Raw genomic sequence first — 14,298 nt, 5'->3', positions numbered from 1 at the left:
GAGCTTTACAGAACCTTTTTTTTTTTTTTTTTTCTGGAAGCAGAAACCGTAGAGTATTTTCAGAGATGGGGAGAAGTAACCTTGTTTTGTGGGAATAAGACACCTTACTAAACACCCATAACTTCCATACATTGGAAACTTCATATTTCAGGTAGATCAGGGTGCCACACTCGTGAACTCTTCTTTCATCTTGTTCAGGAGGCATAGCTGAGATCAAAGGACATCAGGGTGAACAGCACTTACTGAAAAGGATGGTTGGAGGCAGAAACTGTGATTGTATCTGAATATAAGGCTCTCTTGAACAAAACAGGATGAATTTGATGAGTGCTGTACAGTACCTGGAAAGGTGCTTGCTTTCCTTCATCCAGCTTTAAGGAAAGGAGAGCCGAGGTGATTTAAGAGTGGAATGAAGCTCTGGAAAAGGTTAATCTTACGTATTTGTGTTAACTATTGGCAGCAGGTCTGATGGACAGAGATATACAGAGCATACATTTGTAACTTCAAACCAACTTCAGGACTTTGGAGTAGGTGCTGAATTTAAGAAAAAAAAAAAAGGTGGAAAAAAGTGAAAACCACTCAGTGACCGGACATAATTGCTCTGGGAAGAACATGAGCTTAACGCCCTGGCAACTACGTGCTTGAATTACTTGGGGGGTGGGGGCAGAAGTGTTGGCACAGGTTTCTGCTATAATATTGACCTCTTTGTAGCATATTCTGCAATGCTGAGCTCCAACAAAAGACTATGGTAGTGACTCCAGAAGGCATTGTTAATGCTGTTTTATTTTTTCACTGTCAGTGTTGAAGAATGACTTTTGGATTGTTTAGCATCGTTTCTTTGTGACATGATAAGACTTACTCTTTGAGTTTGTTTGAGACGGGGTTTGAGGAGTGTAAATATGGCATCTTCATGTGGTACACTTGTTTCCTTTAAAAGTTTGGTTATATGTATGAGGCCTTCAAGAATTGGGTTACATGTAATGAGCGTACTCAAAAGATAGATTTAATACTGTATTTGCTTTACCCCTGGCCTTGGGAGAATGTGCTTACTACAGGCACAGCTGGCTCATTGCAGGTGAGAAATGTGTTTTGGGAGATGCTGCTGGCTGAAATTTTCAGAAAATGTTATAGAAGATAATGGATGTAATAAGTAAGGGGATAAAAAGAGTTCATTAGCTTGGTATGGTTTGCAGGTGAGGTGACTTAATGGAAAGTTGCATTTTTTTATTATATTTTTTTTTAGCCTTCATTCAGATCAAACGAGCCACAATATGAAAAGCACTTTTTACTGTGAATAAATCGATTAAACTGATTAATTTTAATCTCCAGGTCATCTGCTGGAACTGGTAATTTTCTTGTATTCCCCTCTGAAACATTAAGAACATGGGTTATTGTTAAAGACAGAGTGATTTTTACAGTGCAGGAGGTCACTCTTAAAACGTTTTAAGTAGCATTTGTCTTGAAAATGGGTTTGTGCATTGCTCCCATGTAATAGAGTTGATGTTATTTTCTAGAACACTTACTGTTCCCTCCAGAAGAAGTAGGCTGAAAGGTTATATGAAACCTTTCAGAATTTATCTGTGGTATTTGTTCTGGTTAACTGTGCGTGTACTGTGAACTGTCCATCATAAATATGGAACGTCTGATGAGTAAATGATAGCTATGTCAATCATAAGGCCAACATCTCAACTCCGGTCCCTTGTTTTTTCCGGGAGAAGCAAAGAGAAATAATTCCAGAGAGTTAATCATCCCAGTCAGTTTTTAGTCAAACTAATTGACAAAAGGGAGCGGGGGAGATCCAAATCGATAGATGCAAACTTCAAAACCAGGATTGCAGAGAGGCTTGCTTTCTCACAGCAGTGATGGGAGCCTTTGGGGAATTGCTAATTGTACCGTTTATGAATAAACAGCTTACCAGGGAAGCAACTGTGGTGAGACTTGTAAACATAAGCATAAAAGCAGAATCACAACCCGACTAGTCTCGTTACATCTTCCTTTGCTTTTCACTCAGCCCAGGAAGCAGCAGTTACTGTTTTGTCATAAAGGGGAAATATCGGGCAGCCTTTTCCTGGCCCTGGTAATGAGCATGGTAACTTTCTCAATTCTCTAATTTGTCATAGAAGAGAAAGGCGTTAGAGCAGTTGGCGCATATGGTTTGTATACTAGTTCAAGAGATGTCTGCACAAAGAATGGCACTTGTGATTCAGCTAAGGATGCTGTTAAATGCTGTCATTCCAGTGTCAGGCTTCGTGGTTGTGTGAGCTTTTTGGAACCTGATCACTTTAAGTGCTACTTGTTGCGCCTGAAATTCAGTTAAATAAATTCTTGTCTAAAGGTGCATTTATAGCATTCAATGTATATAATAATTTGAGATTAATAAACTTAAGACATTTTCTCACCTTGTTAGGAGTGGAAGAAAAATGTTAATTTTCTTTTGTAAGAACAAATGAATTCAAGTATTTGAAGTGTGAGAGAAGCTTTCTGAAGATTGTCAGCAGCCTGTAAAGCAAACAAAAGCAACCTGAATCTGCTATTCACTGGAAATGTACTCACGGCAGTGTGTGTGGATATGTATGTATATATATAAAAAAAACTGGTTTGTTCTTGAGCTCCTACAAGTTTGTGTCTGATGTTAGTCTGCAGTGTTCTGAAAGCATGCCTTCAAAAATCTAATCTGGTGTACCATGTAATTGTTTTGTCTTGACTTTTTCTGACTTTTTTTTTTCCTATTGTCCTTGCTTCTTTCTTCCTGTCTTCCAGATCTAGCATTCATTTTATTTCCTGTTGCGTATGCTCTTATTTTCCACCCCCAAATGTCTCTTGATGTAAAGCAAATGCACTATTTTAACTATTTTGCACACTATTTGCATAACTAGTGTGAAAGCTGTGCAGGTGTTTGCTGCTAGCAAACAGACCAGTAGTTGGAATTGACTGAAGTCTCTCTTAGGTTGTCGGATCAGAATTGTCTTGATCACTTGAGCATTAACCTTCTATTTTTATTATTTCTAAATTGCTCTTTGTGTATTTCCTCTCAAACTTTTTTAGAGGTTCTGCAGTGTGTAGCACCATGTCTTGTAGCTACTTCTGCTGTTTTGAGAGTTCATAATGGCTGCAAGATGTGTGTCATCTAGCGCCGAGTGGTTTGGTACAGTGTTGTGTATGTGTTTAGACTGTGTGGGAGTATAATCTGGATGCTGTTTGTTGTTTGCTGTAAGGCAGGCAGTTTAAAATCCAGTAGTGCAAAATAAGATTGCAGTGGCATATTGAACATTTCAAGGTGTGTTTGTGAGGAGCACACGTGCCTTGATGCATTCTCCGACTTGCAAACTACCACAGAGGAGCAGAGGTGCTGCAAACGGAGTTAGAAAAGGCTTGTGTGAACACTTGCTCTGCTTACGGATGTGGGTGAGTGTTTGTTCCTCCAGTTTTAAACTAGTTGCACTCACAGAGCTCTTAGAAGTGAATGCAGCTCTCCTGCGTCATACCTTAACCATCAGCGTGCTGAAAGCACCCTGCTGTTGTGGCTACCACCACTGTTAGCGTGACATCCAATGCTATGAACACTCAATGGCTTCCTTTTTTTGCTTAGGACTGTAAAGGCTGTTTTGCCTCTGTAACACTGTGGATTTTTATGTATAGTCATCCAGATGAAATTGTTACTCTTGCTATAAACTCATACTGTGATTTTTGTGAAGAGAACTCATTTTATTAGGAGAGCTTTAAAGATGCTATTTAAATTCTGCTTTAGCTCACTTCCATATCTGTTTAAAAATTAATGCTGTTGAGGGTGCTTTTAAAGCTATGTATGCACTTCCTGCCTAATAAGTACATGCAGTAACTTCTAGTTATGCTTTAAAGACTGAGTTTTAGCAAGTAGATCAGATTCAGCTTGGTGACTTAGGAGTTTTTTTTAGTGCAGGTACTAGATTGCTCCTCTGAGTTTTGGCAGCTTAGAGCTTGTTTGGGCTGTTCTTGCTAATCGGTATGTTGGTCTCTAAAAACAAATTAGATATTTGGGGATCCGGTAAAATAAAATTGTGACATCTGAAGGCTTTGATTTTGGTCTGAAGTAGTAGTTCAAGGATTAATCATTCTGGGTATTTTGTAATATGCTTACAGTAAGGGAAAGGTAAGTCATTCAATAATTGGTTGCCTGTGCTGCAGTAATTATAGGCACTCTTGAGGCTATACACTTTTCCAAAGCTGTTGGTTCCTATTCTTTATAGACCCACAGTGCTTTCTAATGCAAAAGGCATTTTAAGACTTGTCTCTTGCAGTTTGTTTTAAAAACAAACCAAAAAACACTCAAAGGTGAAGTTTGTTAGCCTATATAGCTGAAAGTGCAATAAAAGAAAATCTGTGGAGGGCATTTAGCAGGTCTGTATGCAAAGGAGAAAGGTATACCTGTTTGGCCCTGAGTGGCCTGCTGTGGTAAATGTGACTTCTCTGACCCTGTAAATATTTTGAATTTCTTGAGTTTACTTTTTAAGTAGTGATAACAAAACCTGGTTAAACGTACATATTTTTTTTCTGCATTGTGATGGTTGTGTTGATAGTGCCATTAATGCTAATGCCCTGACTGCTCTGAACATGCCGGACTTGCCTAAGCCCTTGATTGCAGTTTAATTGAGAGGCTCAGTGGTTATATTGGAATATTTTTTTGTTTTTATTACAGAAAGCTTTGACTTCTCCAGCCCTCTTCACTTGCACAGAGGAGCTGTCATTCATCAGCTTTCCCCACTGCTTAAATTACTTATTGCAGCAGCTTTTTTGCAGTTGTGTAAATAAATTATACTTCACATGTCAGGACAGAAAAATAACTTGCTGATCAGTAGAGAGGGATAGGAATTGTCTGTTACTTGGGAAATGATGAATTAGGCTGAAGAGTTTGTTTTTCACCAATGAATCCAATTTACCAATTATGTTACAACAGCCTATTATAAGAGAAAATTCAGAAGATTTATTTTCTAAATAAAATCAGACCACTGCAAATGTTTCCATGCTAGAATGCAGTTATGAAAGATGGAGGGTGGGGGTTAGGTGAAAGGCTGAGGAGATGTAATTACTCAGGATGTGGACTGACTGTTTAAGAAATAGAACAAGTTATTTCACTAGTTCAGCTTGCATACGTTGGAAAATAAACTGTTTGCAAAGCCCATTAACAAAACTAACGTGTCTGTAGAGGAGGGATTAAGCAGGGAATATCATAAACCCTCTCCATATAACACAGAGTTGCAAAAAATTAGTGTGGGAAGCTTGTCCATATTTAACGGTCATCTTTCTGACAATAGCCTTATGGGATGCTAGCTCAGCAGAATTTCATATCATTGTCTAGTTCCCAAGTGAAGACTTCCTAATTTACACAGGAAAAAGCTACCAATATTTAATGTATACTGGAAATGACCAGGCATATCTATAAAAAGGGGAAGGAAATGCATGAAGAATGACTTGGAGGGGGGGAAAGTTCCAGTTTTTTCCTCTTTAAAATCCAAAACACTTGTGCTAAGCCATGAACCAGAAGAGCCCTCTGGGGGGAGGGGGTGTTAGTGCTTTAATCTCCTATTTCAGAGCGCTTGCACACATTCCTGCCCAGTGAAAAAGAGATAGTATAAAATGTAGAACTCCAATGGTGCATGTTGTGTGTGAGTCCTCTGTCACTTCCTTCTAATACAGCTAAGACTTTTATTTTTCTTAACAAAACCCACTAGTGTGAAGTCTACATCTGCATTTAAATTAGAACATCTTAAAGAAAAGAACAGGCTCCAAAGCTGCCCACAAGAAAGGTTTCCTTGCCAGGCTCCAGCATATGAACACTAACTAACTGCTTATTACCCAAGAAGAAATTCATTATCATTTAAATGATGTTGGAGAGAGGAATGTGAATTATTTCTTTTTAATTTGGCTTTAAATTGCTAGTTGAGGTGGTAGTGTTGGAACTTAAGTAACACTTAGCATAATTGACATAAGCTTGCATCTATTTTAGTTTTCTTTCCATCAAAAATTGGACCACTGTCTTGAAAATCAATTTATGGACAAATGTAAGCTTTCAGGTTATTGCATAATAAGGAAGTAAGATTTTTATTCTTCTTTGCTCTAGGAGCCTGTAAAATTGTAGAGTTTTACAGAAGACTAACTGTGGACTTGAAGTTGTAGATGGAAGTGCAAGCATGTTGTTCAGTTTGTAATTATCATTTGAAATGTGGACAGATTTCTCGATGCTGGCAAAAATATGTTACTGCTACTTGGCAACTGTGTTGTGTTTCTTGGGTGCTTGGTTCATGGATTAAGTGCCAAGATGCCACGCTCCGGATTTCTGGTGACTTGAAGAAGTCTGCAGTCATGACCCTTTCAGCCAGAATTGCTAGAAAGTGCTGAACAAAATTAGGCCAGGTGCTTCCCAGCAGTTTGAAGTAATATCTTTTTTGGTTTTAGTTTGTGAACTGATGGCTTTGCTCTGTTCCTGTCCCTAGAAGGTGGATCAGATGGCACTGGGTTATATGCCCCCCACAGTGGGCTCAGGTAATGTGAGTTGCCTGACTGCTACCCACCCAGCTGTAGAAAGGACTAAAATTACCACAGAGCATAAATTGGTCGTGGCGAGAGTATGGTGTGAGGGGAGGAATGGAGATCTGTGGCCAAGCTACTCGGCAGGTCTACTACGCGCTGGACAAGTACTGCCATTAGCTGCGATCCTGGAGTCTGAAGCTTGAAAAGCAAACGTGCTGGAGTTGTGTGCTGTACTGGAGTATGTATGTTGCGAAATATCTTGGGTTTAGAGTTTTGACAGGTTGCGAGCTGGGAATGAAGTGCTAGAGCTTACAGACCCTTCTGCCAAGGAATCCCCTGGTGGCGGCGTGATACCCAAGACAGTTTTGAGGTGGCTGAAGATCAAGTGTGAAATCCAGCGTCTTCCTTGATTTGGAAACAGGGCTTGTTGTGCTTTGTTTTTCCCTTTAACTGTAGCAAGTAGTCATTGAAATAGGAATTTTCACTCCAGTGCAGATAACACTACTCATTATACTTATATTTGGGCTGTTCCAAGCAGTAAGTTTTGCTCTGTAGTCCTCTGAATCCAGTAAAAAGAATTAATCTGTTACCTAGGTGAGAGATTATCCTTTATCTTGTCAGTCCTCTGAGTATACGTTGAGCTCTTCAAAGACCATTCATATCAAATGAATCATTCTCTTTAAAGTGCTTTCTGTAATATTTAAATCCAGAAAAATAAGTGAATTTTTAGTCCTTAACATTGAAAGAAATCTAGCTTGCTAAAAATGTAACACTAGCATTTGTGCCTAGAATAATAAGTCCAGATCCTTTAAAGGTCATTAGGTTGGTGCTTCTGGTCAGCACACTGGACTGTTGTCCTTTCTGCTTCAGATCAGCCACATCCATTTGCATAATGATACAAGTATGCCAAAATCTTCTGGTCGTTTGTGGCCTGCAGTATATTTTGTGTGACACTTTTTAAACTGATCGGCATGTTTCGACTCGCAGAACTCAAGGTATTTAAATATATATTTACACACGCGTATATCTATGTTAGTTGAAAAGTGCCAGGATTCGGAAGGATGTAAGGAAACATGGATGTTTCATGTAATATTTCTGACCTGAAATATCTAAAACACTGATAAAGGAATTGGCCTGTAGAATTTCTTGCTTCTTTAAAGCTACAGCTGGTAGCATTTAAAAAAACTTAGATTGGAAAGAAATACTGCCTGCAGAGAGTTAGCTGTTGTGGGGTTTGGTCATAGACTTCAATTAATTGGTAAAAAAGAGGGAGGGAGTAGAGGGGCAGCTTCACAAGAGTGGCAACTGTTGTACACGCGTTTGTTGCAGGTATTAAACAAGGCAGGAGTCTAATGTAGTGGTTGCAGTTATTTCTGGCTGGGCTTCATGGGGGCCAGCTCGGGTGCAATGTCTTCAGAAGGTGGCAGTTCAGCTTGCAGATGCAGCGGGATGCACGTCCTGTGCATGAGCCGATAGCCTTAGCCGGGCAGGCTGGCGCCTGCAGCATCCACTGATGCAGACCAGCAAGGCAAAGTGCCCCTCTGCATTCAGGTTATCCAAGGCAGCCACTCTTGGGAGCATGGCATGGACCTGGGTTTAGACCTGGAATGGACAGAAATCTAGTCCTGTGGTTTATGTGTTCCCATTCCCGTGTGAAATCTTTGAAGTTGCAGGATTAACCAGCTGGTTTTATCGCTGTACAAAGAATGAAACCATGAAGCCTGTAGTTCTTTAAATAGAAAAGCGTGTTTGGAGCTGAACCTTGTGTTAACAAGAGGTGATAAACCTGTTTGCTTTTTCCAGAGGGTACCAGGATGAGCTAATCTACAAAATCAATGTAGCATTAGCTGATGCTGTGGAAGTCTCCAGTACAAGCAATTAATTTGCTGATTCTAAAATGTCCCGTTTGCTGTTAATCTGTTATTAGTTGTCTTGTGGAAATACTGTAAATGTTAGAGCAGTGGCCCAGCACAACTTGTAAGGTGACTTCTTTTGAGCCAGTAATAGTTAAATGGAATTTCATTCACTTCCTGTGTTGCAAGTTTGGTTGAAAGTAGTTCCGCTGTTTCTATTTTTAAAACTGATTACTGTGTGTGGAGGACTCTGAAGCTGCCTCAGAGTTATAAAAGACATCTTGGGATCACCTCAAGCATTTCCACTTACTGCTTACGTGCATAGGCTGGAGTTTATGTTCACATGAAGAGCACGCAGAAAACTTCGTGCTGGTGTGGTAGTGGGATAGAGGAGAGTTGTTCTTTCTGGAATCAGGCGCAGCCACTTACCGTTGAAATTTGGTCTAACTGCTCATGTCTGGTGCAGAGTCCCTAACATCTGAAAAGCATGTGCTACATGATAACCTCACACATTTGTGGTTTCTGAAAGGTGCATTTTACTTGTTGGAGACTTATTAAAAGAGCTGATTATTTTTTTAAATTTTTTTTATTTTAACTCTTAAGTCTTCAAAATACCAAATTGTAAGATGTAAAGTAGTTACAGGAAAAAATAACGTTTCGCTGTTTGCAGGACCTGAAACTGTGGTTTTGGGGTTTGGTGGTTGTTTTTTTTTCCTTTAAGCATTTGCTTGTAGTAGATGCAAACTCTGTCACCTAATAATCTCGTGGTTAAGTGTGTAATTCCAAAGTAACCCCAGAAGTGAGAGGGTAGGAAACTTCTATTTCTTTAGTTATTTCTTGCATTAGTACTTAGTAAGTGCAATAACGAACATGTGATAAGGAATTAGAAATTCCCTAGCTGCAGTTCTAGCTTCCAGCACCCTCTCTTTCTGGCCTTAAGCCACCTTACCTGTGAAATGATGTAAAAACCTTTATTTATGTCAGAAAATTTAATATGGTCTCATATTCAGAAGAACATCAAAGTCCTCAATAGGGTTGTTGAGGTGTGATTTACAGAAAAGCAAGCATTGATTGCTCAACTAGCAAAATAATCATGGTGTGCTTGCAGCCTTGCATGTCATAAACTTACATGGGGAGCACCTGGAGACATAAGCCTGCGATATCACAGAAGCCTTTTTGGACTGTGAGTTGTTTTAAAAAATTGTAAAAAAAGTTGTAAAAAAAAAAAAGAAAAGAGCAAGTTCTCAGCCTTAGCAGTGAATAACAGTACAGTGATTAGAGTGTGTTTCCCCTCAGTTTAAATGAGCAATCACCTCGTTTCCGAGCACTGATGTGCAATTCTTAGGCCAAATAAACATAGAATTTCTGAAGAAAGGAAGTGGTGGATCTGAGTTGTCCTGGCTGAACTTGTTAATTCTGCAATTCTGTGAGGTCAGAAGCAATTAGAAGCTGCATCATCTGTTCTAGGAGCTTGCAGTCAATTTTAGTGCAAAGGTGTCAGACATTCCCGCATCCTCTGTCATGCTTTCCCCCCTTAATCTTTTGTTAGGATAAATAGGTGTACTTTAAGAATAAATAAAAATGTTATGTAGTCATTCCTCCAGTGTACTGAGATTGCATTTCTTGTTGTGAGCTGCATTTTTGGGTCGTGCCCCTTTTTAAAAAGCCAAGCTGACATGCAGAGAGTGCCTTCTCTTGAGTGTTGAATTAGGATGGTTTTACAGTAACTTAGATCCTCTGATTTGAATTTTTTACCCTCTTGAATCTTCATTGTTGATGTGTAATTTTAGCCTGTTTGGCGCTGATTTTTATGAAATAAAGCATTGTCTTGGAAGTGTGAAGTCAGTTGAGTCGTGTTCAGCTTAATTTTGTTTTGGGGCCAAGGTGGAGGTGTGGCTCTGTGTTTTAGCTTGCTGTGAAGAATCTTTCTTAAATGCAGCCTGCTCCTAGAGAGGCTGGATGTTATTTGGGAAAACCCAGTGTTCACGAGCATAACTGAAGTCAGTGGGAGTGCAAATACAAAAATTCCTTGGAAAATTCAGCCTTACGTAAGAAATACACACAATAACTTCGGAGGAGTAAAGCTTTTTGTAGTTGGTTGTCTTCTGCCGCAGCTCTAAATTCCTCTGCACAGTGGCGTGTGCGGCATGCTCGCAGCAGAACGAGCTTCACAGATGTGACAGTGTGTGCGTGTCAGATTATGGCACGTGAGCACAATATTGTGACTAAATCATCCGTGGAGCAGTCTCCTTGCTGTGTGTGAGGAACGAGATGATACTGTGTCAGTTGGCTAGCTGTGAAGTCGTTGAGAAGTATTAGAAGAAAATTAAAAAAATGCTAGCCGGCAGTGGCAGGAACAGTAGTACTGCATTAACATCGCCGTGGGGTGAGAAAGGCATTTTAGCGACGAAGTGCATTAGGTGCTGTATGGCCTCGTAACGAGAATTAGTGTTGCTAATCGTGTCGATGTAGCTGCAAGAGGCAGCGCTCTGATTAAAACGGTCTTCTGCCATTAACGCTTTTGCAAGGCTGGAGCCTATACCAGTGGAAAAACGCTTTTGTCCAGCAGACAGGAAACTGGAAAAGACAAATCTGGTGGAGGTGTGGGGGAGGCAGCGGCAGCAGAACGGCCCGCGGAGGGGCTGCAGCGCGGAGCCCTGGCGCAAATGGAAGCGCCGGCTCAACCTCTTGACTTCTGCTGAGATGTGGAGCAAACCCAGTTGTGAAGCAGGAAGGAAGCAGCACAACCACAGCGGAGGGGGCACGCAGGAGGGAGGGCGAAGGAACTTGCCTGCAGAGCGGCCGTGGGGAGCCAGCTGATGCGTAAGCACTGGGTAACTGAAGGAACAGTCTTGCTTCAGGCTGGTTTTTGTTCCCCAAAATGGTTGCTTGAGACCTGCGTCTGTAGAGCCCTGTCAGTGCCAAGGTAACGCGGTTGTACGGGCGGGTGTAACTGCACCTGAGCAAGCTCCGGTGATGAATCTGGGATGTGAAAGAAACGGTTCTCTGAGAACTTCTAGTGCGTGTACGGAAGAAATAATGTCTCCACGGTGGAACTGCAGATATTTGGTTACTCTAGAGTGGAAAAGTATTTGGCTTTCTAAACTCTCACTTTTTACATAAATTGTTAATTCACTGTCTAACAAGAATAAGCTGAATAATTTGAGTGTAGGTGTGAAAGCCTACCTAAACTGTAGCCGTTGCTCCACTGAACAGAAACACGCTGTAGTTCTTTGAAGCTGGTACAGGTGTTACCTTCAGCTCAGTTGCAAACCACGAGGAGAGCCAACTGATGTGGCCCGCGGTCCCTGGGTAACCAGGGAACATTTTAATGTTCTCAAAAGTGCTTGTGTGACAGGTGTTTGAATTGCACTATCAGTGGGATCTAGGTGCCTTAGTGATTCCTAGACTGCAGCTGGCATACCTCTGGTGCAGCTCTTGGTAACAGCATCGGTGTTCTTTCCTGTGTTTAGCTAAAAGTTTGAAAGAGGGCCATCATAGCCGACAAGAAACATGGGAGATTGCTGCGGTCTGTGGCCAAAAATGTTTGGGAATCCCTGGTCTGAGTCACTTGCGTGTTCTTTGAAAATATTGCCCTTTTTCTGTGGGAACACTTGCTTCTGTTCAGTTGAAGCAATGGAGATGAGAACAGTTGCTGATGCTACTAAAAATAAAATACAATCATAATTGCCAAACTTCAATATGCCAATTAAATGTCCACTGTGATTGCAAGCATTTATTTGGTCTGTATTAATTTACAAATGTGTAACTTGGCTTGTTAAAATAAAGGAGTGTACTCTTGAAAGCAAATGTTTGTCCTTTTACCTCAAGATTGGTTACTAACATAAAATATTCTGCAGTTTGTTGCTCTTTTTGTTCACTTCCCATGCTTTTCCTGTAAGACGCAGCTGAATATTTGTTAAAAAAAAAATGATAACCTTAAGAATTGCAAATGTTAAGGGATTAGAAACTTTTTTGGAAATAGTCCTTAGATGCGCGTGTGTTAATAAAAAAAAAGTGTTTATCCATCCTTAAGGCTGTGAAAGTCCTTACTTCTCTCTCTGAAATGATGTGCTCAGCTGAGTGCAGGCGCTTCCTGAAACTCAGCTAGGGGAGGAGGCTCTTGGGCAGAAGTGACAAGCAGCTGGACACAGGAATATACCTTGTCCTCTTGTAGTGTTAACTGTTGCTTTGTTTAAACTGTGCCCTTGTTCACTTAGCTGCTGCTTCGAGGGTCAGAAATGCCATAGTGTGGCTGCCTGCATACCCACATTTTCACTGTGCTGGGCAGGAATAGGAGCGTATATGCCTGAAATGACTTTCCTTCCCTCTGCCAAATAGAGGATACATGAGTTTCAAACACACATAGCATTTCTTCACACGTAGGACTCGAGTTTTTTCAAGTGTTAAGAGTGCCAGCAAGTCAGTGCTACCATGTGCCATGTACGTAAACAGCTTTAGGATTGTAAACTTTGTAGTCACTTGGCATTAATGCATTGCTGTGAGATGCTACTTTACCTACTCAGATTGCACACAAATATCGCATGCTAACCCTGCATGGAAATGATTCAGAATTTAATTATTACCAATTACTTCCATGTTAGTTTAACAAAATAATTAGGAGGTTTTGCTCACGCCTCCATTTTTATAAGCTTAGTAAAAACAAATACTGTCTCTCTTTTGCTTGAGTTATAGATGGATTAAATGATTCATAATAGCATGGTGTTTGCTTTTTTTTTCCTTGCGCTGTCATAAACTCTCATCTCTTCTGTCATTTTATGGAAGTGAGAGCTTGCTGCCCAGGCCGTCTTCTAAAAGCCCTGTAGCTAAAACCTCTGATTTGCAATTTTTCTAGTGTTTGTCAGCCAAAGGCATTTCAGGGACATGGTGGGAACCTACCCTCTGGAGGAAGGGAGGGAGCTGGGCTGTGAGTTTACAGTTAAATCATCTTTGTAGCATTAGCCAGTAGCTGTGCCTCAGAATCTGAGCCTTCCCCTAGTAAATGCAAAGTTGCTTATCTGCTACTGGAAACAGAAATACATAACTGTGAATTACTTAACATTACAGCAGGGTGGGAAGATGCGCACTACTGATAAGTAACAGCCTGGGTTTGTATGGCTGCAGCTTCTTTGTGTATCCGTACATCTAGATCCTGAGTCACTGATACGTGATGGTGGTCACATAGGAAGTTACTTTGCTGTTCTGATACAGCTTAGTTTTTCATACACACAGGATCCTGTATAGGGTTCTTTTTAAGGCATGCGATATAAACCTCCTAAAAGCAGAAGGTGAGGAATTGCAGTAGCACTACAAGGGTGTAACAAAACTATAAAAGCAGATGACTTGGAATTGTGATGCACAAGTAAGGCAAGGGGGCTTTCTGACAGCCCCTCTCTTTGGAGGCCAGTTACCTGGCTGAGAGTGGTGAATAACAAAGCTTTTCAGTCTGTTTATAGACTCAAACCACCGAATTTTGTAGCTGTTTTGAAATACACAGTTTGAATGTCTCTCTGGTAGAGAGCTGCTGAATGGAGCAGCACGCCGAAGAGCATCTGGGTGGTTTTACTTAGGGTAGTCTCAAGCACCTGTTGTTCTTGGACATGTGTGACATGGCAAAAAGCAGAATCCCTTGCTGTATAGCTGTCACCTTCTGAAGACACTTTGAGCATCTTTTGTTGCTGTGACACAAATTAAAATGTTGTTTAATAAATAAGGGTAAGAGAGGAGAACTACCGTCAGAGACTACTTACGGTTTTGAGACCTGTATTCCTTCTAATCTCCCAGACTGTGTCGTAGCGTGGAGAAAGGGCTCATGTGGAGCTAAGTAAATGGTAGAATATATGTCAAGCAAAGTAGGTCACTTCCAGTTGAGTTTAAACTCTTATGAAAATGTGATATGGGTGTAGAAGACCTAAGCCCGAATGTCCAGTCAAAAAATTGC

General features: G+C 40.7%; 1 protein-coding gene across 1 annotated transcript in view; it reads left to right on the top strand.

The window, feature by feature from the left end:
- Nucleotides 1-14,298, top strand: part of CBL (Cbl proto-oncogene) — a 45,288-nt gene that overhangs the window by 9,172 nt on the left and 21,818 nt on the right. The window lies entirely within an intron of this gene.

This window comes from Falco rusticolus, chromosome 16 (genome assembly GCF_015220075.1).
Source record: "Falco rusticolus isolate bFalRus1 chromosome 16, bFalRus1.pri, whole genome shotgun sequence".
NCBI lineage: Eukaryota > Metazoa > Chordata > Aves > Falconiformes > Falconidae > Falco > Falco rusticolus.
Note: the sequence above shows the minus strand (reverse complement) of the source record. Positions and strands in the feature narration are given on the sequence as shown.